Below are 19605 nucleotides of genomic sequence, written 5' to 3'. Positions count from 1 at the left end.
GCCGTGGGGTCCTGTTTGGTGTTTGGCATCCCCGTGTTCGCGACTGGGACCCAGGCCGGAGCGTGGCGAAGACGGTAAGCTTGGCTTGTCCACCTCCCCCGTGCCGAGCCAGTTGTTGGGGGCTATGAGGGTTGGTGTGCAAATACCTTCCCCGTGACTGTGCTCGTTCGGGCCCCGGCCCGTCCCGGCCCGGGGCGTGGACGCGGTTGGTGCCTCCGGCGTGCTTGGATCGATGATGAGTCCTCCAATAACATTCCTTGGAAAAGCTGAACAAAATGAGTGAAAACCCACTACCGTCTCGCTCATCGTGACTGAGGTCCGGCACACGTTGGCAGAGGCAGAGGCAGAGGCAGAGGCAGAGGTGGCAGGGGCCAGGGATAGCCGCCGGGGCTTCCCATACTTGTCCTCCTCCTGGGCGAATTGCTAGGCCGGCCGATGCCCACAGCAGGGCCGTGGCCCCGTCCATGTGCGTGTGGCCGCTGGGTATTCTTGGCTGAGCCGAGTCAGGTGCTGGAAAGAGCCAGGCCTGTTGGGGCAGCACCGGTGTGAGGTGTCCAAGCGCCCTCCTTTAAAAGGTTGGGATGACTTGGAGGCACGAGGTTGCCTGTAGGCACGAGGTTGCCTAGCCCTGGCCCTCCCTTTCCTGATGGGACCAGTGGGTGAGGGTGTAGCATACCTTATCTCAGGGGGCAGCGGGGTGGAGTGGAGGACAGGAACAAGGCGGAAGTGGAATGTTGCAGCAGGCAGACCCCTGGCGATGAGTGCAGGGTGCGGGAAGCGAGGCCTGTGGCAATCTATCCTCCCTAGATGGCCCGCGCAAGGTCTCCGGGTGTGTGGCCGTAGCGCCCAGATGTGCGATTCTCCATTAGCTCTGAGTATATGGGGGATGCAGGAGAGTGTATCCTGAGCATTGAGGATTTTACTCAGCCTACAGGAAGCTGGCATGGGAGAGGAGAGCCCTGGCCCGGGGCCTTTGTTCTCATGGTTGCTTGTCATTTGTGTGCACTCTTCAGGACGAGGTGGCGGGCGAGGGAGGCGTGCCTGGTGGCTGCTTGGAGCGTGCCCACCTGTGCTGAGGCCGTGGGGTCCTGTTTTCTGGTTGGCATCCCCGTGTTCGAGACTGGGACCCAGGCCGGGGCGTGGCGAAGACGGTAAGCTTGGCTTGTCCACGTCCACGGTGCCAAGCCAGTTGTTGGAGGATAGGCAGGAATTGGCGTGGGCATACCGCCCCCTAAATGTGCTGGGTCGGGCCCCGGCCCGGCCAGGGGCGTGGACGCCGCTGGTGCGTCCGGCGTGCTTGGATCGATGATGAGTCCTCCAATAACATTCCTTGGAAAAGCTGAACAAAATGAGTGAAAACCCACTACCGTCTCGCTCATCGTGACTGAGGTCCGGCACACGTTGGCAGAGGCAGAGGCAGAGGCAGAGGTGGCAGGGGCCAGGGATAGCTGCCGGATCTTCCCATACTTGTCCTCCTCCTGGGCGAAGTCCTAGGCGCGGCCGGTGCCCACAGCTGGGTTTGTGGCCCCGTCCGTGTGCAAGGGGCCGCTGGGTATTCTTGGCTGAGCGGAACCGCATGCTCCGCAGAGCCAGGCCTGCTGGGGAACAACAGGTGTGAGGTGTCCAGGCGCCCTATTTGAAAGGTTGGGATAACCTGGAGGCATGAGGTTGTCTGGAGAGGGCTAGCCCTGGCCCTCCCTTTGTTAGAGGACCAGTGGGTGAGGGTGTAGCAGAGCTTCTCGCAGCGGGCAGCGGGGTGGAGTGTGGAGGGTGAAGGGGAGGACAGGTACAAGGCGGATGGGGACAATTGCAGCAGGCATACCCCTGGTGAAGCCTAGAAGGTGCGGAAAGCGAGGCCTGTAGCAAACTGTCCTCCCAAGATGGCGCGCCCAGGTTCCCCGTTGTGCGGAACTAGCCCCCAGGTGCGGGATTGTGGATGCGCTCCCTGTGGATTGGGGATGCAGGACAGTGTATGGTGAGGCTTGGGGAGTATACTCAGCCGACAGGAAGCTGGCATCGGACAGGAGAGCCCTGGCACCGGGCCGTTGTTCTCATGGTTGCTTGTCACTTGTGTACACTCTTCAGGACGAGGTGGCGGGCGAGGGAGGCGTTCCTGGTGGCTGAGTGGAGCGTGCCCACCTCTGCTGATGCCGTGGGGTCCTGTTTGGTGTTTGGCATCCCCGTGTTCGCGACTGGGACCCAGGCCGGAGCGTGGCGAAGACGGTAAGCTTGGCTTGTCCACCTCCCCCGTGCCGAGCCAGTTGTTGGGGGCGATGAGGGTTGGTGTGCAAATACCTTCCCCGTGACTGTGCTCGTTCGGGCCCCGGCCCGTCCCGGCCCGGGGCGTGGACGCGGTTGGTGCCTCCGGCGTGCTTGGATCGATGATGAGTCCTCCAATAACATTCCTTGGAAAAGCTGAACAAAATGAGTGAAAACCCACTACCGTCTCGCTCATCGTGACTGAGGTCCGGCACACGTTGGCAGAGGCAGAGGCAGAGGCAGAGGCAGAGGCAGAGGTGGCAGGGGCCAGGGATAGCCGCCGGGGCTTCCCATACTTGTCCTCCTCCTGGGCGAATTGCTAGGCCGGCCGATGCCCACAGCTGGGCCGTGGCCCCGTCCATGTGCGTGTGGCCGCTGGGTATTCTTGGCTGAGCCGAGTCAGGTGCTGGAAAGAGCCAGGCCTGTTGGGGCAGCACCGGTGTGAGGTGTCCAAGCGCCCTCCTTTAAAAGGTTGGGATGACTTGGAGGCACGAGGTTGCCTGTAGGCACGAGGTTGCCTAGCCCTGGCCCTCCCTTTCCTGATGGGACCAGTGGGTGAGGGTGTAGCATACCTTATCTCAGGGGGCAGCGGGGTGGAGTGGAGGACAGGAACAAGGCGGAAGTGGAATGTTGCAGCAGGCAGACCCCTGGCGATGAGTGCAGGGTGCGGGAAGCGAGGCCTGTGGCAATCTATCCTCCCTAGATGGCCCGCGCAAGGTCTCCGGGTGTGTGGCCGTAGCGCCCAGATGTGCGATTCTCCATTAGCTCTGAGTATATGGGGGATGCAGGAGAGTGTATCCTGAGCATTGAGGATTTTACTCAGCCTACAGGAAGCTGGCATGGGAGAGGAGAGCCCTGGCCCGGGGCCTTTGTTCTCATGGTTGCTTGTCATTTGTGTGCACTCTTCAGGACGAGGTGGCGGGCGAGGGAGGCGTGCCTGGTGGCTGCTTGGAGCGTGCCCACCTGTGCTGAGGCCGTGGGGTCCTGTTTTCTGGTTGGCATCCCCGTGTTCGAGACTGGGACCCAGGCCGGGGCGTGGCGAAGACGGTAAGCTTGGCTTGTCCACGTCCACGGTGCCAAGCCAGTTGTTGGAGGATAGGCAGGAATTGGCGTGGGCATACCGCCCCCTAAATGTGCTGGGTCGGGCCCCGGCCCGGCCAGGGGCGTGGACGCCGCTGGTGCGTCCGGCGTGCTTGGATCGATGATGAGTCCTCCAATAACATTCCTTGGAAAAGCTGAACAAAATGAGTGAAAACCCACTACCGTCTCGCTCATCGTGACTGAGGTCCGGCACACGTTGGCAGAGGCAGAGGCAGAGGCAGAGGTGGCAGGGGCCAGGGATAGCTGCCGGATCTTCCCATACTTGTCCTCCTCCTGGGCGAAGTCCTAGGCGCGGCCGGTGCCCACAGCTGGGTTTGTGGCCCCGTCCGTGTGCAAGGGGCCGCTGGGTATTCTTGGCTGAGCGGAACCGCATGCTCCGCAGAGCCAGGCCTGCTGGGGAACAACAGGTGTGAGGTGTCCAGGCGCCCTATTTGAAAGGTTGGGATAACCTGGAGGCATGAGGTTGTCTGGAGAGGGCTAGCCCTGGCCCTCCCTTTGTTAGAGGACCAGTGGGTGAGGGTGTAGCAGAGCTTCTCGCAGCGGGCAGCGGGGTGGAGTGTGGAGGGTGAAGGGGAGGACAGGTACAAGGCGGATGGGGACAATTGCAGCAGGCATACCCCTGGTGAAGCCTAGAAGGTGCGGAAAGCGAGGCCTGTAGCAAACTGTCCTCCCAAGATGGCGCGCCCAGGTTCCCCGTTGTGCGGAACTAGCCCCCAGGTGCGGGATTGTGGATGCGCTCCCTGTGGATTGGGGATGCAGGACAGTGTATGGTGAGGCTTGGGGAGTATACTCAGCCGACAGGAAGCTGGCATCGGACAGGAGAGCCCTGGCACCGGGCCGTTGTTCTCATGGTTGCTTGTCACTTGTGTACACTCTTCAGGACGAGGTGGCGGGCGAGGGAGGCGTTCCTGGTGGCTGAGTGGAGCGTGCCCACCTCTGCTGATGCCGTGGGGTCCTGTTTGGTGTTTGGCATCCCCGTGTTCGCGACTGGGACCCAGGCCGGAGCGTGGCGAAGACGGTAAGCTTGGCTTGTCCACCTCCCCCGTGCCGAGCCAGTTGTTGGGGGCGATGAGGGTTGGTGTGCAAATACCTTCCCCGTGACTGTGCTCGTTCGGGCCCCGGCCCGTCCCGGCCCGGGGCGTGGACGCGGTTGGTGCCTCCGGCGTGCTTGGATCGATGATGAGTCCTCCAATAACATTCCTTGGAAAAGCTGAACAAAATGAGTGAAAACCCACTACCGTCTCGCTCATCGTGACTGAGGTCCGGCACACGTTGGCAGAGGCAGAGGCAGAGGCAGAGGCAGAGGCAGAGGTGGCAGGGGCCAGGGATAGCCGCCGGGGCTTCCCATACTTGTCCTCCTCCTGGGCGAATTGCTAGGCCGGCCGATGCCCACAGCTGGGCCGTGGCCCCGTCCATGTGCGTGTGGCCGCTGGGTATTCTTGGCTGAGCCGAGTCAGGTGCTGGAAAGAGCCAGGCCTGTTGGGGCAGCACCGGTGTGAGGTGTCCAAGCGCCCTCCTTTAAAAGGTTGGGATGACTTGGAGGCACGAGGTTGCCTGTAGGCACGAGGTTGCCTAGCCCTGGCCCTCCCTTTCCTGATGGGACCAGTGGGTGAGGGTGTAGCATACCTTATCTCAGGGGGCAGCGGGGTGGAGTGGAGGACAGGAACAAGGCGGAAGTGGAATGTTGCAGCAGGCAGACCCCTGGCGATGAGTGCAGGGTGCGGGAAGCGAGGCCTGTGGCAATCTATCCTCCCTAGATGGCCCGTGCAAGGTCTCCGGGTGTGTGGCCGTAGCGCCCAGATGTGCGATTCTCCATTAGCTCTGAGTATATGGGGGATGCAGGAGAGTGTATCCTGAGCATTGAGGATTTTACTCAGCCTACAGGAAGCTGGCATGGGAGAGGAGAGCCCTGGCCCGGGGCCTTTGTTCTCATGGTTGCTTGTCATTTGTGTGCACTCTTCAGGACGAGGTGGCGGGCGAGGGAGGCGTGCCTGGTGGCTGCTTGGAGCGTGCCCACCTGTGCTGAGGCCGTGGGGTCCTGTTTTCTGGTTGGCATCCCCGTGTTCGAGACTGGGACCCAGGCCGGGGCGTGGCGAAGACGGTAAGCTTGGCTTGTCCACGTCCACGGTGCCAAGCCAGTTGTTGGAGGATAGGCAGGAATTGGCGTGGGCATACCGCCCCCTAAATGTGCTGGGTCGGGCCCCGGCCCGGCCAGGGGCGTGGACGCCGCTGGTGCGTCCGGCGTGCTTGGATCGATGATGAGTCCTCCAATAACATTCCTTGGAAAAGCTGAACAAAATGAGTGAAAACCCACTACCGTCTCGCTCATCGTGACTGAGGTCCGGCACACGTTGGCAGAGGCAGAGGCAGAGGCAGAGGTGGCAGGGGCCAGGGATAGCTGCCGGATCTTCCCATACTTGTCCTCCTCCTGGGCGAAGTCCTAGGCGCGGCCGGTGCCCACAGCTGGGTTTGTGGCCCCGTCCGTGTGCAAGGGGCCGCTGGGTATTCTTGGCTGAGCGGAACCGCATGCTCCGCAGAGCCAGGCCTGCTGGGGAACAACAGGTGTGAGGTGTCCAGGCGCCCTATTTGAAAGGTTGGGATAACCTGGAGGCATGAGGTTGTCTGGAGAGGGCTAGCCCTGGCCCTCCCTTTGTTAGAGGACCAGTGGGTGAGGGTGTAGCAGAGCTTCTCGCAGCGGGCAGCGGGGTGGAGTGTGGAGGGTGAAGGGGAGGACAGGTACAAGGCGGATGGGGACAATTGCAGCAGGCATACCCCTGGTGAAGCCTAGAAGGTGCGGAAAGCGAGGCCTGTAGCAAACTGTCCTCCCAAGATGGCGCGCCCAGGTTCCCCGTTGTGCGGAACTAGCCCCCAGGTGCGGGATTGTGGATGCGCTCCCTGTGGATTGGGGATGCAGGACAGTGTATGGTGAGGCTTGGGGAGTATACTCAGCCGACAGGAAGCTGGCATCGGACAGGAGAGCCCTGGCACCGGGCCGTTGTTCTCATGGTTGCTTGTCACTTGTGTACACTCTTCAGGACGAGGTGGCGGGCGAGGGAGGCGTTCCTGGTGGCTGAGTGGAGCGTGCCCACCTCTGCTGATGCCGTGGGGTCCTGTTTGGTGTTTGGCATCCCCGTGTTCGCGACTGGGACCCAGGCCGGAGCGTGGCGAAGACGGTAAGCTTGGCTTGTCCACCTCCCCCGTGCCGAGCCAGTTGTTGGGGGCTATGAGGGTTGGTGTGCAAATACCTTCCCCGTGACTGTGCTCGTTCGGGCCCCGGCCCGTCCCGGCCCGGGGCGTGGACGCGGTTGGTGCCTCCGGCGTGCTTGGATCGATGATGAGTCCTCCAATAACATTCCTTGGAAAAGCTGAACAAAATGAGTGAAAACCCACTACCGTCTCGCTCATCGTGACTGAGGTCCGGCACACGTTGGCAGAGGCAGAGGTGGCAGGGGCCAGGGATAGCCGCCGGGGCTTCCCATACTTGTCCTCCTCCTGGGCGAATTCCTAGGCCGGCCGATGCCCACAGCTGGGCCGTGGCCCCGTCCATGTGCGTGTGGCCGCTTAGTATTCTTGGCTGAGCCGAGTCAGGTGCTGGAAAGAGTCAGGCCTGTTGGGGCAGCACCGGTGTGAGGTGTCCTAGCGCCCTCCTTTAAAAGGTTGGGATGAGTTGGAGGCACGAGGTTGCCTGTAGGCACGAGGTTGCCTAGCCCTGGCCCTCCCTTTCCTGATGGGACCAGTGGGTGAGGGTGTAGCATACGTTATCTCAGGGGGCAGCGGGGTGGAGTGGAGGACAGGAACAAGGCGGAAGTGGAATGTTGCAGCAGGCAGACCCCTGGCGATGAGTGCAGGGTGCGGGAAGCGAGGCCTGTGGCAATCTATCCTCCCTAGATGGCCCGCGCAAGGTCTCCGGGTGTGTGGCCGTAGCGCCCAGATGTGCGATTCTCCATTAGCTCTGAGTATATGGGGGATGCAGGAGAGTGTATCCTGAGCATTGAGGATTTTACTCAGCCTACAGGAAGCTGGCATGGGAGAGGAGAGCCCTGGCCCGGGGCCTTTGTTCTCATGGTTGCTTGTCATTTGTGTGCACTCTTCAGGACGAGGTGGCGGGCGAGGGAGGCGTGCCTGGTGGCTGCTTGGAGCGTGCCCACCTGTGCTGAGGCCGTGGGGTCCTGTTTTCTGGTTGGCATCCCCGTGTTCGTGACTGGGACCCAGGCCGGGGCGTGGAGAAGACGGTAAGCTTGGCTTGTCCACGTCCACGGTGCCAAGCCAGTTGTTGGAGGATAGGCAGGAATTGGCGTGGCCATACCGCCCCCTAAATGTGCTGGGTCGGGCCCCGGCCCGGCCAGGGGCGTGGACGCCGCTGGTGCGTCCGGCATGCTTGGATCGATGATGAGTCCTCCAATAACATTCCTTGGAAAAGCTGAACAAAATGAGTGAAAACCCACTACCGTCTCGCTCATCGTGACTGAGGTCCGGCACACGTTGGCAGAGGCAGAGGCAGAGGCAGAGGCAGAGGTGGCAGGCTCCAGGGATAGCTGCCGGGGCTTCCCATACTTGTCCTCCTCCTGGGCGAAGTCCTAGGCGAGGCCGGTGCCCACAGCTGTGTTTGTGGCCCCGTCCGTGTGCAAGGGGCCGCTGGGTATTCTTGGGTGAGCGGAAGGAACCGCATGCTCCGCAGAGCCAGGCCTGCTGGGGAACAACAGGTGTGAGGTGTCCAGGCGCTCTATTTGAAAGGTTGGGATGACCTGGAGGCATGAGGTTGTCTGGAGAGGGCTAGCCCTGGCCCTCCCTTTGTTAGAGGACCAGTGGGTGAGGGTGTAGCAGAGCTTCTCGCAGCGGGCAGCGGGGTGGAGTGTGGAGGGTGAAGGGGAGGACAGGTACAAGGCGGATGGGGACAATTGCAGCAGGCATACCCCTGGTGAAGCCTAGAAGGTGCGGAAAGCGAGGCCTGTAGCAAACTGTCCTCCCAAGATGGCGCGCCCAGGTTCCCCGTTGTGCGGAACTAGCCCCCAGGTGCGGGATTGTGGATGCGCTCCCTGTGGATTGGGGATGCAGGACAGTGTATGGTGAGGCTTGGGGAGTATACTCAGCCGACAGGAAGCTGGCATCGGACAGGAGAGCCCTGGCACCGGGCCGTTGTTCTCATGGTTGCTTGTCACTTGTGTACACTCTTCAGGACGAGGTGGCGGGCGAGGGAGGCGTTCCTGGTGGCTGAGTGGAGCGTGCCCACCTCTGCTGATGCCGTGGGGTCCTGTTTGGTGTTTGGCATCCCCGTGTTCGCGACTGGGACCCAGGCCGGAGCGTGGCGAAGACGGTAAGCTTGGCTTGTCCACCTCCCCCGTGCCGAGCCAGTTGTTGGGGGCTATGAGGGTTGGTGTGCAAATACCTTCCCCGTGACTGTGCTCGTTCGGGCCCCGGCCCGTCCCGGCCCGGGGCGTGGACGCGGTTGGTGCCTCCGGCGTGCTTGGATCGATGATGAGTCCTCCAATAACATTCCTTGGAAAAGCTGAACAAAATGAGTGAAAACCCACTACCGTCTCGCTCATCGTGACTGAGGTCCGGCACACGTTGGCAGAGGCAGAGGCAGAGGCAGAGGCAGAGGCAGAGGCAGAGGCAGAGGCAGAGGTGGCAGGGGCCAGGGATAGCCGCCGGGGCTTCCCATTCTTGTCCTCCTCCTGGGCGCATTCCTAGGCCGGCCGATGCCCACAGCTGGGCCGTGGCCCCGTCCATGTGCGTGTGGCCGCTGGGTATTCTTGGCTGAGCCGAGTCAGGTGCTGGAAAGAGCCAGGCCTGCTGGGGCACCACCGGTGTGAGGTGTCCAAGCGCCCTCCTTTAAAAGGTTGGGATGAGTTGGAGGCACGAGGTTGCCTGTAGGCACGAGGTTGCCTAGCCCTGGCCCTCCCTTTCCTGATGGGACCAGTGGGTGAGGGTGTAGCATACCTTATCTCAGGGGGCAGCGGGGTGGAGTGGAGGACAGGAACAAGGCGGAAGTGGAATGTTGCAGCAGGCAGACCCCTGGCGATGAGTGCAGGGTGCGGGAAGCGAGGCCTGTGGCAATCTATCCTCCCTAGATGGCCCGTGCAAGGTCTCCGGGTGTGTGGCCGTAGCGCCCAGATGTGCGATTCTCCATTAGCTCTGAGTATATGGGGGATGCAGGAGAGTGTATCCTGAGCATTGAGGATTTTACTCAGCCTACAGGAAGCTGGCATGGGAGAGGAGAGCCCTGGCCCGGGGCCTTTGTTCTCATGGTTGCTTGTCATTTGTGTGCACTCTTCAGGACGAGGTGGCGGGCGAGGGAGGCGTGCCTGGTGGCTGCTTGGAGCGTGCCCACCTGTGCTGAGGCCGTGGGGTCCTGTTTTCTGGTTGGCATCCCCGTGTTCGAGACTGGGACCCAGGCCGGGGCGTGGCGAAGACGGTAAGCTTGGCTTGTCCACGTCCACGGTGCCAAGCCAGTTGTTGGAGGATAGGCAGGAATTGGCGTGGGCATACCGCCCCCTAAATGTGCTGGGTCGGGCCCCGGCCCGGCCAGGGGCGTGGACGCCGCTGGTGCGTCCGGCGTGCTTGGATCGATGATGAGTCCTCCAATAACATTCCTTGGAAAAGCTGAACAAAATGAGTGAAAACCCACTACCGTCTCGCTCATCGTGACTGAGGTCCGGCACACGTTGGCAGAGGCAGAGGCAGAGGCAGAGGTGGCAGGGGCCAGGGATAGCTGCCGGATCTTCCCATACTTGTCCTCCTCCTGGGCGAAGTCCTAGGCGCGGCCGGTGCCCACAGCTGGGTTTGTGGCCCCGTCCGTGTGCAAGGGGCCGCTGGGTATTCTTGGCTGAGCGGAACCGCATGCTCCGCAGAGCCAGGCCTGCTGGGGAACAACAGGTGTGAGGTGTCCAGGCGCCCTATTTGAAAGGTTGGGATAACCTGGAGGCATGAGGTTGTCTGGAGAGGGCTAGCCCTGGCCCTCCCTTTGTTAGAGGACCAGTGGGTGAGGGTGTAGCAGAGCTTCTCGCAGCGGGCAGCGGGGTGGAGTGTGGAGGGTGAAGGGGAGGACAGGTACAAGGCGGATGGGGACAATTGCAGCAGGCATACCCCTGGTGAAGCCTAGAAGGTGCGGAAAGCGAGGCCTGTAGCAAACTGTCCTCCCAAGATGGCGCGCCCAGGTTCCCCGTTGTGCGGAACTAGCCCCCAGGTGCGGGATTGTGGATGCGCTCCCTGTGGATTGGGGATGCAGGACAGTGTATGGTGAGGCTTGGGGAGTATACTCAGCCGACAGGAAGCTGGCATCGGACAGGAGAGCCCTGGCACCGGGCCGTTGTTCTCATGGTTGCTTGTCACTTGTGTACACTCTTCAGGACGAGGTGGCGGGCGAGGGAGGCGTTCCTGGTGGCTGAGTGGAGCGTGCCCACCTCTGCTGATGCCGTGGGGTCCTGTTTGGTGTTTGGCATCCCCGTGTTCGCGACTGGGACCCAGGCCGGAGCGTGGCGAAGACGGTAAGCTTGGCTTGTCCACCTCCCCCGTGCCGAGCCAGTTGTTGGGGGCGATGAGGGTTGGTGTGCAAATACCTTCCCCGTGACTGTGCTCGTTCGGGCCCCGGCCCGTCCCGGCCCGGGGCGTGGACGCGGTTGGTGCCTCCGGCGTGCTTGGATCGATGATGAGTCCTCCAATAACATTCCTTGGAAAAGCTGAACAAAATGAGTGAAAACCCACTACCGTCTCGCTCATCGTGACTGAGGTCCGGCACACGTTGGCAGAGGCAGAGGCAGAGGCAGAGGCAGAGGCAGAGGTGGCAGGGGCCAGGGATAGCCGCCGGGGCTTCCCATACTTGTCCTCCTCCTGGGCGAATTGCTAGGCCGGCCGATGCCCACAGCTGGGCCGTGGCCCCGTCCATGTGCGTGTGGCCGCTGGGTATTCTTGGCTGAGCCGAGTCAGGTGCTGGAAAGAGCCAGGCCTGTTGGGGCAGCACCGGTGTGAGGTGTCCAAGCGCCCTCCTTTAAAAGGTTGGGATGACTTGGAGGCACGAGGTTGCCTGTAGGCACGAGGTTGCCTAGCCCTGGCCCTCCCTTTCCTGATGGGACCAGTGGGTGAGGGTGTAGCATACCTTATCTCAGGGGGCAGCGGGGTGGAGTGGAGGACAGGAACAAGGCGGAAGTGGAATGTTGCAGCAGGCAGACCCCTGGCGATGAGTGCAGGGTGCGGGAAGCGAGGCCTGTGGCAATCTATCCTCCCTAGATGGCCCGTGCAAGGTCTCCGGGTGTGTGGCCGTAGCGCCCAGATGTGCGATTCTCCATTAGCTCTGAGTATATGGGGGATGCAGGAGAGTGTATCCTGAGCATTGAGGATTTTACTCAGCCTACAGGAAGCTGGCATGGGAGAGGAGAGCCCTGGCCCGGGGCCTTTGTTCTCATGGTTGCTTGTCATTTGTGTGCACTCTTCAGGACGAGGTGGCGGGCGAGGGAGGCGTGCCTGGTGGCTGCTTGGAGCGTGCCCACCTGTGCTGAGGCCGTGGGGTCCTGTTTTCTGGTTGGCATCCCCGTGTTCGAGACTGGGACCCAGGCCGGGGCGTGGCGAAGACGGTAAGCTTGGCTTGTCCACGTCCACGGTGCCAAGCCAGTTGTTGGAGGATAGGCAGGAATTGGCGTGGGCATACCGCCCCCTAAATGTGCTGGGTCGGGCCCCGGCCCGGCCAGGGGCGTGGACGCCGCTGGTGCGTCCGGCGTGCTTGGATCGATGATGAGTCCTCCAATAACATTCCTTGGAAAAGCTGAACAAAATGAGTGAAAACCCACTACCGTCTCGCTCATCGTGACTGAGGTCCGGCACACGTTGGCAGAGGCAGAGGCAGAGGCAGAGGCAGAGGTGGCAGGGGCCAGGGATAGCTGCCGGATCTTCCCATACTTGTCCTCCTCCTGGGCGAAGTCCTAGGCGCGGCCGGTGCCCACAGCTGGGTTTGTGGCCCCGTCCGTGTGCAAGGGGCCGCTGGGTATTCTTGGCTGAGCGGAACCGCATGCTCCGCAGAGCCAGGCCTGCTGGGGAACAACAGGTGTGAGGTGTCCAGGCGCCCTTTTTGAAAGGTTGGGATAACCTGGAGGCATGAGGTTGTCTGGAGAGGGCTAGCCCTGGCCCTCCCTTTGTTAGAGGACCAGTGGGTGAGGGTGTAGCAGAGCTTCTCGCAGCGGGCAGCGGGGTGGAGTGTGGAGGGTGAAGGGGAGGACAGGTACAAGGCGGATGGGGACAATTGCAGCAGGCATACCCCTGGTGAAGCCTAGAAGGTGCGGAAAGCGAGGCCTGTAGCAAACTGTCCTCCCAAGATGGCGCGCCCAGGTTCCCCGTTGTGCGGAACTAGCCCCCAGGTGCGGGATTGTGGATGCGCTCCCTGTGGATTGGGGATGCAGGACAGTGTATGGTGAGGCTTGGGGAGTATACTCAGCCGACAGGAAGCTGGCATCGGACAGGAGAGCCCTGGCACCGGGCCGTTGTTCTCATGGTTGCTTGTCACTTGTGTACACTCTTCAGGACGAGGTGGCGGGCGAGGGAGGCGTTCCTGGTGGCTGAGTGGAGCGTGCCCACCTCTGCTGATGCCGTGGGGTCCTGTTTGGTGTTTGGCATCCCCGTGTTCGCGACTGGGACCCAGGCCGGAGCGTGGCGAAGACGGTAAGCTTGGCTTGTCCACCTCCCCCGTGCCGAGCCAGTTGTTGGGGGCGATGAGGGTTGGTGTGCAAATACCTTCCCCGTGACTGTGCTCGTTCGGGCCCCGGCCCGTCCCGGCCCGGGGCGTGGACGCGGTTGGTGCCTCCGGCGTGCTTGGATCGATGATGAGTCCTCCAATAACATTCCTTGGAAAAGCTGAACAAAATGAGTGAAAACCCACTACCGTCTCGCTCATCGTGACTGAGGTCCGGCACACGTTGGCAGAGGCAGAGGCAGAGGCAGAGGCAGAGGCAGAGGTGGCAGGGGCCAGGGATAGCCGCCGGGGCTTCCCATACTTGTCCTCCTCCTGGGCGAATTGCTAGGCCGGCCGATGCCCACAGCTGGGCCGTGGCCCCGTCCATGTGCGTGTGGCCGCTGGGTATTCTTGGCTGAGCCGAGTCAGGTGCTGGAAAGAGCCAGGCCTGTTGGGGCAGCACCGGTGTGAGGTGTCCAAGCGCCCTCCTTTAAAAGGTTGGGATGACTTGGAGGCACGAGGTTGCCTGTAGGCACGAGGTTGCCTAGCCCTGGCCCTCCCTTTCCTGATGGGACCAGTGGGTGAGGGTGTAGCATACCTTATCTCAGGGGGCAGCGGGGTGGAGTGGAGGACAGGAACAAGGCGGAAGTGGAATGTTGCAGCAGGCAGACCCCTGGCGATGAGTGCAGGGTGCGGGAAGCGAGGCCTGTGGCAATCTATCCTCCCTAGATGGCCCGTGCAAGGTCTCCGGGTGTGTGGCCGTAGCGCCCAGATGTGCGATTCTCCATTAGCTCTGAGTATATGGGGGATGCAGGAGAGTGTATCCTGAGCATTGAGGATTTTACTCAGCCTACAGGAAGCTGGCATGGGAGAGGAGAGCCCTGGCCCGGGGCCTTTGTTCTCATGGTTGCTTGTCATTTGTGTGCACTCTTCAGGACGAGGTGGCGGGCGAGGGAGGCGTGCCTGGTGGCTGCTTGGAGCGTGCCCACCTGTGCTGAGGCCGTGGGGTCCTGTTTTCTGGTTGGCATCCCCGTGTTCGAGACTGGGACCCAGGCCGGGGCGTGGCGAAGACGGTAAGCTTGGCTTGTCCACGTCCACGGTGCCAAGCCAGTTGTTGGAGGATAGGCAGGAATTGGCGTGGGCATACCGCCCCCTAAATGTGCTGGGTCGGGCCCCGGCCCGGCCAGGGGCGTGGACGCCGCTGGTGCGTCCGGCGTGCTTGGATCGATGATGAGTCCTCCAATAACATTCCTTGGAAAAGCTGAACAAAATGAGTGAAAACCCACTACCGTCTCGCTCATCGTGACTGAGGTCCGGCACACGTTGGCAGAGGCAGAGGCAGAGGCAGAGGCAGAGGTGGCAGGGGCCAGGGATAGCTGCCGGGCTTCCCATACTTGTCCTCCTCCTGGGCGAAGTCCTAGGCGCGGCCGGTGCCCACAGCTGGGTTTGTGGCCCCGTCCGTGTGCAAGGGGCCGCTGGGTATTCTTGGCTGAGCGGAACCGCATGCTCCGCAGAGCCAGGCCTGCTGGGGAACAACAGGTGTGAGGTGTCCAGGCGCCCTATTTGAAAGGTTGGGATAACCTGGAGGCATGAGGTTGTCTGGAGAGGGCTAGCCCTGGCCCTCCCTTTGTTAGAGGACCAGTGGGTGAGGGTGTAGCAGAGCTTCTCGCAGCGGGCAGCGGGGTGGAGTGTGGAGGGTGAAGGGGAGGACAGGTACAAGGCGGATGGGGACAATTGCAGCAGGCATACCCCTGGTGAAGCCTAGAAGGTGCGGAAAGCGAGGCCTGTAGCAAACTGTCCTCCCAAGATGGCGCGCCCAGGTTCCCCGTTGTGCGGAACTAGCCCCCAGGTGCGGGATTGTGGATGCGCTCCCTGTGGATTGGGGATGCAGGACAGTGTATGGTGAGGCTTGGGGAGTATACTCAGCCGACAGGAAGCTGGCATCGGACAGGAGAGCCCTGGCACCGGGCCGTTGTTCTCATGGTTGCTTGTCACTTGTGTACACTCTTCAGGACGAGGTGGCGGGCGAGGGAGGCGTTCCTGGTGGCTGAGTGGAGCGTGCCCACCTCTGCTGATGCCGTGGGGTCCTGTTTGGTGTTTGGCATCCCCGTGTTCGCGACTGGGACCCAGGCCGGAGCGTGACGGTAAGCTTGGCTTGTCCACCTCCCCCGTGCCGAGCCAGGTTGTTGGGGGCGATGAGGGTTGGTGTGCAAATACCTTCCCCGTGACTGTGCTCGTTCGGGCCCCGGCCCGTCCCGGCCCGGGGCGTGGACGCGGTTGGTGCCTCCGGCGTGCTTGGATCGATGATGAGTCCTCCAATAACATTCCTTGGAAAAGCTGAACAAAATGAGTGAAAACCCACTACCGTCTCGCTCATCGTGACTGAGGTCCGGCACACGTTGGCAGAGGCAGAGGTGGCAGGGGCCAGGGATAGCCGCCGGGGCTTCCCATACTTGTCCTCCTCCTGGGCGAATTCCTAGGCCGGCCGATGCCCACAGCTGGGCCGTGGCCCCGTCCATGTGCGTGTGGCCGCTTAGTATTCTTGGCTGAGCCGAGTCAGGTGCTGGAAAGAGTCAGGCCTGTTGGGGCAGCACCGGTGTGAGGTGTCCTAGCGCCCTCCTTTAAAAGGTTGGGATGAGTTGGAGGCACGAGGTTGCCTGTAGGCACGAGGTTGCCTAGCCCTGGCCCTCCCTTTCCTGATGGGACCAGTGGGTGAGGGTGTAGCATACGTTATCTCAGGGGGCAGCGGGGTGGAGTGGAGGACAGGAACAAGGCGGAAGTGGAATGTTGCAGCAGGCAGACCCCTGGCGATGAGTGCAGGGTGCGGGAAGCGAGGCCTGTGGCAATCTATCCTCCCTAGATGGCCCGTGCAAGGTCTCCGGGTGTGTGGCCGTAGCGCCCAGATGTGCGATTCTCCATTAGCTCTGAGTATATGGGGGATGCAGGAGAGTGTATCCTGAGCATTGAGGATTTTACTCAGCCTACAGGAAGCTGGCATGGGAGAGGAGAGCCCTGGCCCGGGGCCTTTGTTCTCATGGTTGCTTGTCATTTGTGTGCACTCTTCAGGACGAGGTGGCGGGCGAGGGAGGCGTGCCTGGTGGCTGCTTGGAGCGTGCCCACCTGTGCTGAGGCCGTGGGGTCCTGTTTTCTGGTTGGCATCCCCGTGTTCGTGACTGGGACCCAGGCCGGGGCGTGGAGAAGACGGTAAGCTTGGCTTGTCCACGTCCACGGTGCCAAGCCAGTTGTTGGAGGATAGGCAGGAATTGGCGTGGCCATACCGCCCCCTAAATGTGCTGGGTCGGGCCCCGGCCCGGCCAGGGGCGTGGACGCCGCTGGTGCGTCCGGCATGCTTGGATCGATGATGAGTCCTCCAATAACATTCCTTGGAAAAGCTGAACAAAATGAGTGAAAACCCACTACCGTCTCGCTCATCGTGACTGAGGTCCGGCACACGTTGGCAGAGGCAGAGGCAGAGGCAGAGGCAGAGGTGGCAGGCTCCAGGGATAGCTGCCGGGGCTTCCCATACTTGTCATCCTCCTGGGCGAAGTCCTAGGCGAGGCCGGTGCCCACAGCTGTGTTTGTGGCCCCGTCCGTGTGCAAGGGGCCGCTGGGTATTCTTGGGTGAGCGGAAGGAACCGCATGCTCCGCAGAGCCAGGCCTGCTGGGGAACAACAGGTGTGAGGTGTCCAGGCGCTCTATTTGAAAGGTTGGGATGACCTGGAGGCATGAGGTTGTCTGGAGAGGGCTAGCCCTGGCCCTCCCTTTGTTAGAGGACCAGTGGGTGAGGGTGTAGCAGAGCTTCTCGCAGCGGGCAGCGGGGTGGAGTGTGGAGGGTGAAGGGGAGGACAGGTACAAGGCGGATGGGGACAATTGCAGCAGGCATACCCCTGGTGAAGCCTAGAAGGTGCGGAAAGGGAGGCCTGTAGCAAACTGTCCTCCCAAGATGGCGCGCCCAGGTTCCCCGTTGTGCGGAACTAGCCCCCAGGTGCGGGATTGTGGATGCGCTCCCTGTGGATTGGGGATGCAGGACAGTGTATGGTGAGGCTTGGGGAGTATACTCAGCCGACAGGAAGCTGGCATCGGACAGGAGAGCCCTGGCACCGGGCCGTTGTTCTCATGGTTGCTTGTCACTTGTGTACACTCTTCAGGACGAGGTGGCGGGCGAGGGAGGCGTTCCTGGTGGCTGAGTGGAGCGTGCCCACCTCTGCTGATGCCGTGGGGTCCTGTTTGGTGTTTGGCATCCCCGTGTTCGCGACTGGGACCCAGGCCGGAGCGTGGCGAAGACGGTAAGCTTGGCTTGTCCACCTCCCCCGTGCCGAGCCAGTTGTTGGGGGCTATGAGGGTTGGTGTGCAAATACCTTCCCCGTGACTGTGCTCGTTCGGGCCCCGGCCCGTCCCGGCCCGGGGCGTGGACGCGGTTGGTGCCTCCGGCGTGCTTGGATCGATGATGAGTCCTCCAATAACATTCCTTGGAAAAGCTGAACAAAATGAGTGAAAACCCACTACCGTCTCGCTCATCGTGACTGAGGTCCGGCACACGTTGGCAGAGGCAGAGGCAGAGGCAGAGGCAGAGGCAGAGGCAGAGGCAGAGGAGAGGTGGCAGGGGCCAGGGATAGCCGCCGGGGCTTCCCATTCTTGTCCTCCTCCTGGGCGCATTCCTAGGCCGGCCGATGCCCACAGCTGGGCCGTGGCCCCGTCCATGTGCGTGTGGCCGCTGGGTATTCTTGGCTGAGCCGAGTCAGGTGCTGGAAAGAGCCAGGCCTGCTGGGGCACCACCGGTGTGAGGTGTCCAAGCGCCCTCCTTTAAAAGGTTGGGATGAGTTGGAGGCACGAGGTTGCCTGTAGGCACGAGGTTGCCTAGCCCTGGCCCTCCCTTTCCTGATGGGACCAGTGGGTGAGGGTGTAGCATACGTTATCTCTGGGGGCAGCGGGGTGGAGTGGAGGACAGGAACAAGGCGGAAGTGGAATGTTGCAGCAGGCAGACCCCTGGCGATGAGTGCAGGGTGCGGGAAGCGAGGCCTGTGGCAATCTATCCTCCCTAGATGGCCCGCGCAAGGTCTCCGGGTGTGTGGCCGTAGCGCCCAGATGTGCGATTCTCCATTAGCTCTGAGTATATGGGGGATGCAGGAGAGTGTATCCTGAGCATTGAGGATTTTACTCAGCCTACAGGAAGCTGGCATGGGAGAGGAGAGCCCTGGCCCGGGGCCTTTGTTCTCATGGTTGCTTGTCATTTGTGTGCACTCTTCAGGACGAGGTGGCGGGCGAGGGAGGCGTGCCTGGTGGCTGCTTGGAGCGTGCCCACCTGTGCTGAGGCCGTGGGGTCCTGTTTTCTGGTTGGCATCCCCGTGTTCGTGACTGGGACCCAGGCCGGGGCGTGGCGAAGACGGTAAGCTTGGCTTGTCCACGTCCACGGTGCCAAGCCAGTTGTTGGACGATAGGCAGGAATTGGCGTGGGCATACCGCCCCCTAAATGTGCTGGGTCGGGCCCCGGCCCGGCCAGGGGCGTGGACGCCGCTGGTGTGTCCAGCGTGCTTGGATCGATGATGAGTCCTCCAATAACATTCCTTGGAAAAGCTGAACAAAATGAGTGAAAACCCACTACCGTCTCGCTCATCGTGACTGAGGTCCGGCACACGTTGGCAGAGGCAGAGGCAGAGGCAGAGGCAGAGGTGGCAGGGGCCAGGGATAGCTGCCGGGGCTTCCCATACTTGTCCTCCTCCTGGGCGAAGTCCTAGGCGCGGCCGGTGCCCACAGCTGGGTTTGTGGCCCCGTCCGTGTGGAAGCGGCTGCTGGGTATTCTTGGCTGAGCGGAACCGCATGCTCCGCAGAGCCAGGCCTGCTGGGGAACAACAGGTGTGAGGTGTCCAGGCGCCCTATTTGAAAGGTTGGGATGACCTGGAGGCATGAGGTTGTCTGGAGAGGGCTAGCCCTGGCCCTCCCTTTGTTAGAGGACCAGTGGGTGAGGGTGTAGCAGAGCTTCTCGCAGCGGGCAGCGGGGTGGAGTGTGGAGGGTGAAGGGGAGGACAGGTACAAGGCGGATGGGGACAATTGCAGCAGGCATACCCCTGGTGAAGCCTAGAAGGTGCGGAAAGCGAGGCCTGTAGCAAACTGTCCTCCCAAGATGGCGCGCCCAGGTTCCCCGTTGTGCGGAACTAGCCCCCAGGTGCGGGATTGTGGATGCGCTCCCTGTGGATTGGGGATGCAGGACAGTGTATGGTGAGGCTTGGGGAGTATACTCAGCCGACAGGAAGCTGGCATCGGACAGGAGAGCCCTGGCACCGGGCCGTTGTTCTCATGGTTGCTTGTCACTTGTGTACACTCTTCAGGACGAGGTGGCGGGCGAGGGAGGCGTTCCTGGTGGCTGAGTGGAGCGTGCCCACCTCTGCTGATGCCGTGGGGTCCTGTTTGGTGTTTGGCATCCCCGTGTTCGCGACTGGGACCCAGGCCGGAGCGTGGCGAAGACGGTAAGCTTGGCTTGTCCACCTCCCCCGTGCCGAGCCAGTTGTTGGGGGCGATGAGGGTTGGTGTGCAAATACCTTCCCCGTGACTGTGCTCGTTCGGGCCCCGGCCCGTCCCGGCCCGGGGCG

At 62.0% G+C, this 19605-nt stretch overlaps 18 non-coding genes across 18 annotated transcripts; all 18 read left to right on the top strand.

The window, feature by feature from the left end:
* The first annotated feature begins 226 nt into the window (after positions 1 to 226).
* LOC144253231 (small nucleolar RNA SNORD116) lies at positions 227 to 320 on the top strand. Its single transcript, XR_013343226.1, has one exon. It is a non-coding gene; the product is annotated as a small nucleolar RNA SNORD116 (small nucleolar RNA).
* A 979-nt stretch (positions 321 to 1299) lies between these two features.
* On the top strand, positions 1300 to 1393 carry LOC144253230 (small nucleolar RNA SNORD116). Its single transcript, XR_013343225.1, has one exon. It is a non-coding gene; the product is annotated as a small nucleolar RNA SNORD116 (small nucleolar RNA).
* A 982-nt stretch (positions 1394 to 2375) lies between these two features.
* Positions 2376 to 2469, top strand: LOC144253229 (small nucleolar RNA SNORD116). The gene has a single exon (XR_013343224.1). It is a non-coding gene; the product is annotated as a small nucleolar RNA SNORD116 (small nucleolar RNA).
* A 985-nt stretch (positions 2470 to 3454) lies between these two features.
* LOC144253228 (small nucleolar RNA SNORD116) lies at positions 3455 to 3548 on the top strand. Its single transcript, XR_013343223.1, has one exon. It is a non-coding gene; the product is annotated as a small nucleolar RNA SNORD116 (small nucleolar RNA).
* A 982-nt stretch (positions 3549 to 4530) lies between these two features.
* On the top strand, positions 4531 to 4624 carry LOC144253227 (small nucleolar RNA SNORD116). Its single transcript, XR_013343222.1, has one exon. It is a non-coding gene; the product is annotated as a small nucleolar RNA SNORD116 (small nucleolar RNA).
* A 985-nt stretch (positions 4625 to 5609) lies between these two features.
* On the top strand, positions 5610 to 5703 carry LOC144253226 (small nucleolar RNA SNORD116). Its single transcript, XR_013343221.1, has one exon. It is a non-coding gene; the product is annotated as a small nucleolar RNA SNORD116 (small nucleolar RNA).
* Positions 5704 to 6685: 982 nt separating this feature from the next.
* LOC144253225 (small nucleolar RNA SNORD116) lies at positions 6686 to 6779 on the top strand. Its single transcript, XR_013343220.1, has one exon. It is a non-coding gene; the product is annotated as a small nucleolar RNA SNORD116 (small nucleolar RNA).
* Positions 6780 to 7740: 961 nt separating this feature from the next.
* LOC144253224 (small nucleolar RNA SNORD116) lies at positions 7741 to 7834 on the top strand. The gene has a single exon (XR_013343219.1). It is a non-coding gene; the product is annotated as a small nucleolar RNA SNORD116 (small nucleolar RNA).
* A 992-nt stretch (positions 7835 to 8826) lies between these two features.
* Positions 8827 to 8920, top strand: LOC144253222 (small nucleolar RNA SNORD116). The gene has a single exon (XR_013343217.1). It is a non-coding gene; the product is annotated as a small nucleolar RNA SNORD116 (small nucleolar RNA).
* Positions 8921 to 9923: 1003 nt separating this feature from the next.
* LOC144253221 (small nucleolar RNA SNORD116) lies at positions 9924 to 10017 on the top strand. Its single transcript, XR_013343216.1, has one exon. It is a non-coding gene; the product is annotated as a small nucleolar RNA SNORD116 (small nucleolar RNA).
* A 982-nt stretch (positions 10018 to 10999) lies between these two features.
* Positions 11000 to 11093, top strand: LOC144253220 (small nucleolar RNA SNORD116). The gene has a single exon (XR_013343215.1). It is a non-coding gene; the product is annotated as a small nucleolar RNA SNORD116 (small nucleolar RNA).
* A 985-nt stretch (positions 11094 to 12078) lies between these two features.
* On the top strand, positions 12079 to 12172 carry LOC144253219 (small nucleolar RNA SNORD116). Its single transcript, XR_013343214.1, has one exon. It is a non-coding gene; the product is annotated as a small nucleolar RNA SNORD116 (small nucleolar RNA).
* Positions 12173 to 13160: 988 nt separating this feature from the next.
* LOC144253218 (small nucleolar RNA SNORD116) lies at positions 13161 to 13254 on the top strand. The gene has a single exon (XR_013343213.1). It is a non-coding gene; the product is annotated as a small nucleolar RNA SNORD116 (small nucleolar RNA).
* A 985-nt stretch (positions 13255 to 14239) lies between these two features.
* LOC144253217 (small nucleolar RNA SNORD116) lies at positions 14240 to 14333 on the top strand. Its single transcript, XR_013343212.1, has one exon. It is a non-coding gene; the product is annotated as a small nucleolar RNA SNORD116 (small nucleolar RNA).
* Positions 14334 to 15315: 982 nt separating this feature from the next.
* Positions 15316 to 15409, top strand: LOC144253216 (small nucleolar RNA SNORD116). The gene has a single exon (XR_013343211.1). It is a non-coding gene; the product is annotated as a small nucleolar RNA SNORD116 (small nucleolar RNA).
* Positions 15410 to 16370: 961 nt separating this feature from the next.
* Positions 16371 to 16464, top strand: LOC144253215 (small nucleolar RNA SNORD116). Its single transcript, XR_013343210.1, has one exon. It is a non-coding gene; the product is annotated as a small nucleolar RNA SNORD116 (small nucleolar RNA).
* A 992-nt stretch (positions 16465 to 17456) lies between these two features.
* LOC144253214 (small nucleolar RNA SNORD116) lies at positions 17457 to 17550 on the top strand. Its single transcript, XR_013343209.1, has one exon. It is a non-coding gene; the product is annotated as a small nucleolar RNA SNORD116 (small nucleolar RNA).
* Positions 17551 to 18552: 1002 nt separating this feature from the next.
* LOC144253213 (small nucleolar RNA SNORD116) lies at positions 18553 to 18646 on the top strand. Its single transcript, XR_013343208.1, has one exon. It is a non-coding gene; the product is annotated as a small nucleolar RNA SNORD116 (small nucleolar RNA).
* Positions 18647 to 19605: the final 959 nt, after the last annotated feature.

The sequence above is a fragment of the Urocitellus parryii genome, unplaced genomic scaffold (genome assembly GCF_045843805.1).
Source record: "Urocitellus parryii isolate mUroPar1 unplaced genomic scaffold, mUroPar1.hap1 Scaffold_999, whole genome shotgun sequence".
Classification (NCBI taxonomy): Eukaryota; Metazoa; Chordata; class Mammalia; order Rodentia; family Sciuridae; genus Urocitellus; species Urocitellus parryii.
Note: the sequence above shows the minus strand (reverse complement) of the source record. Positions and strands in the feature narration are given on the sequence as shown.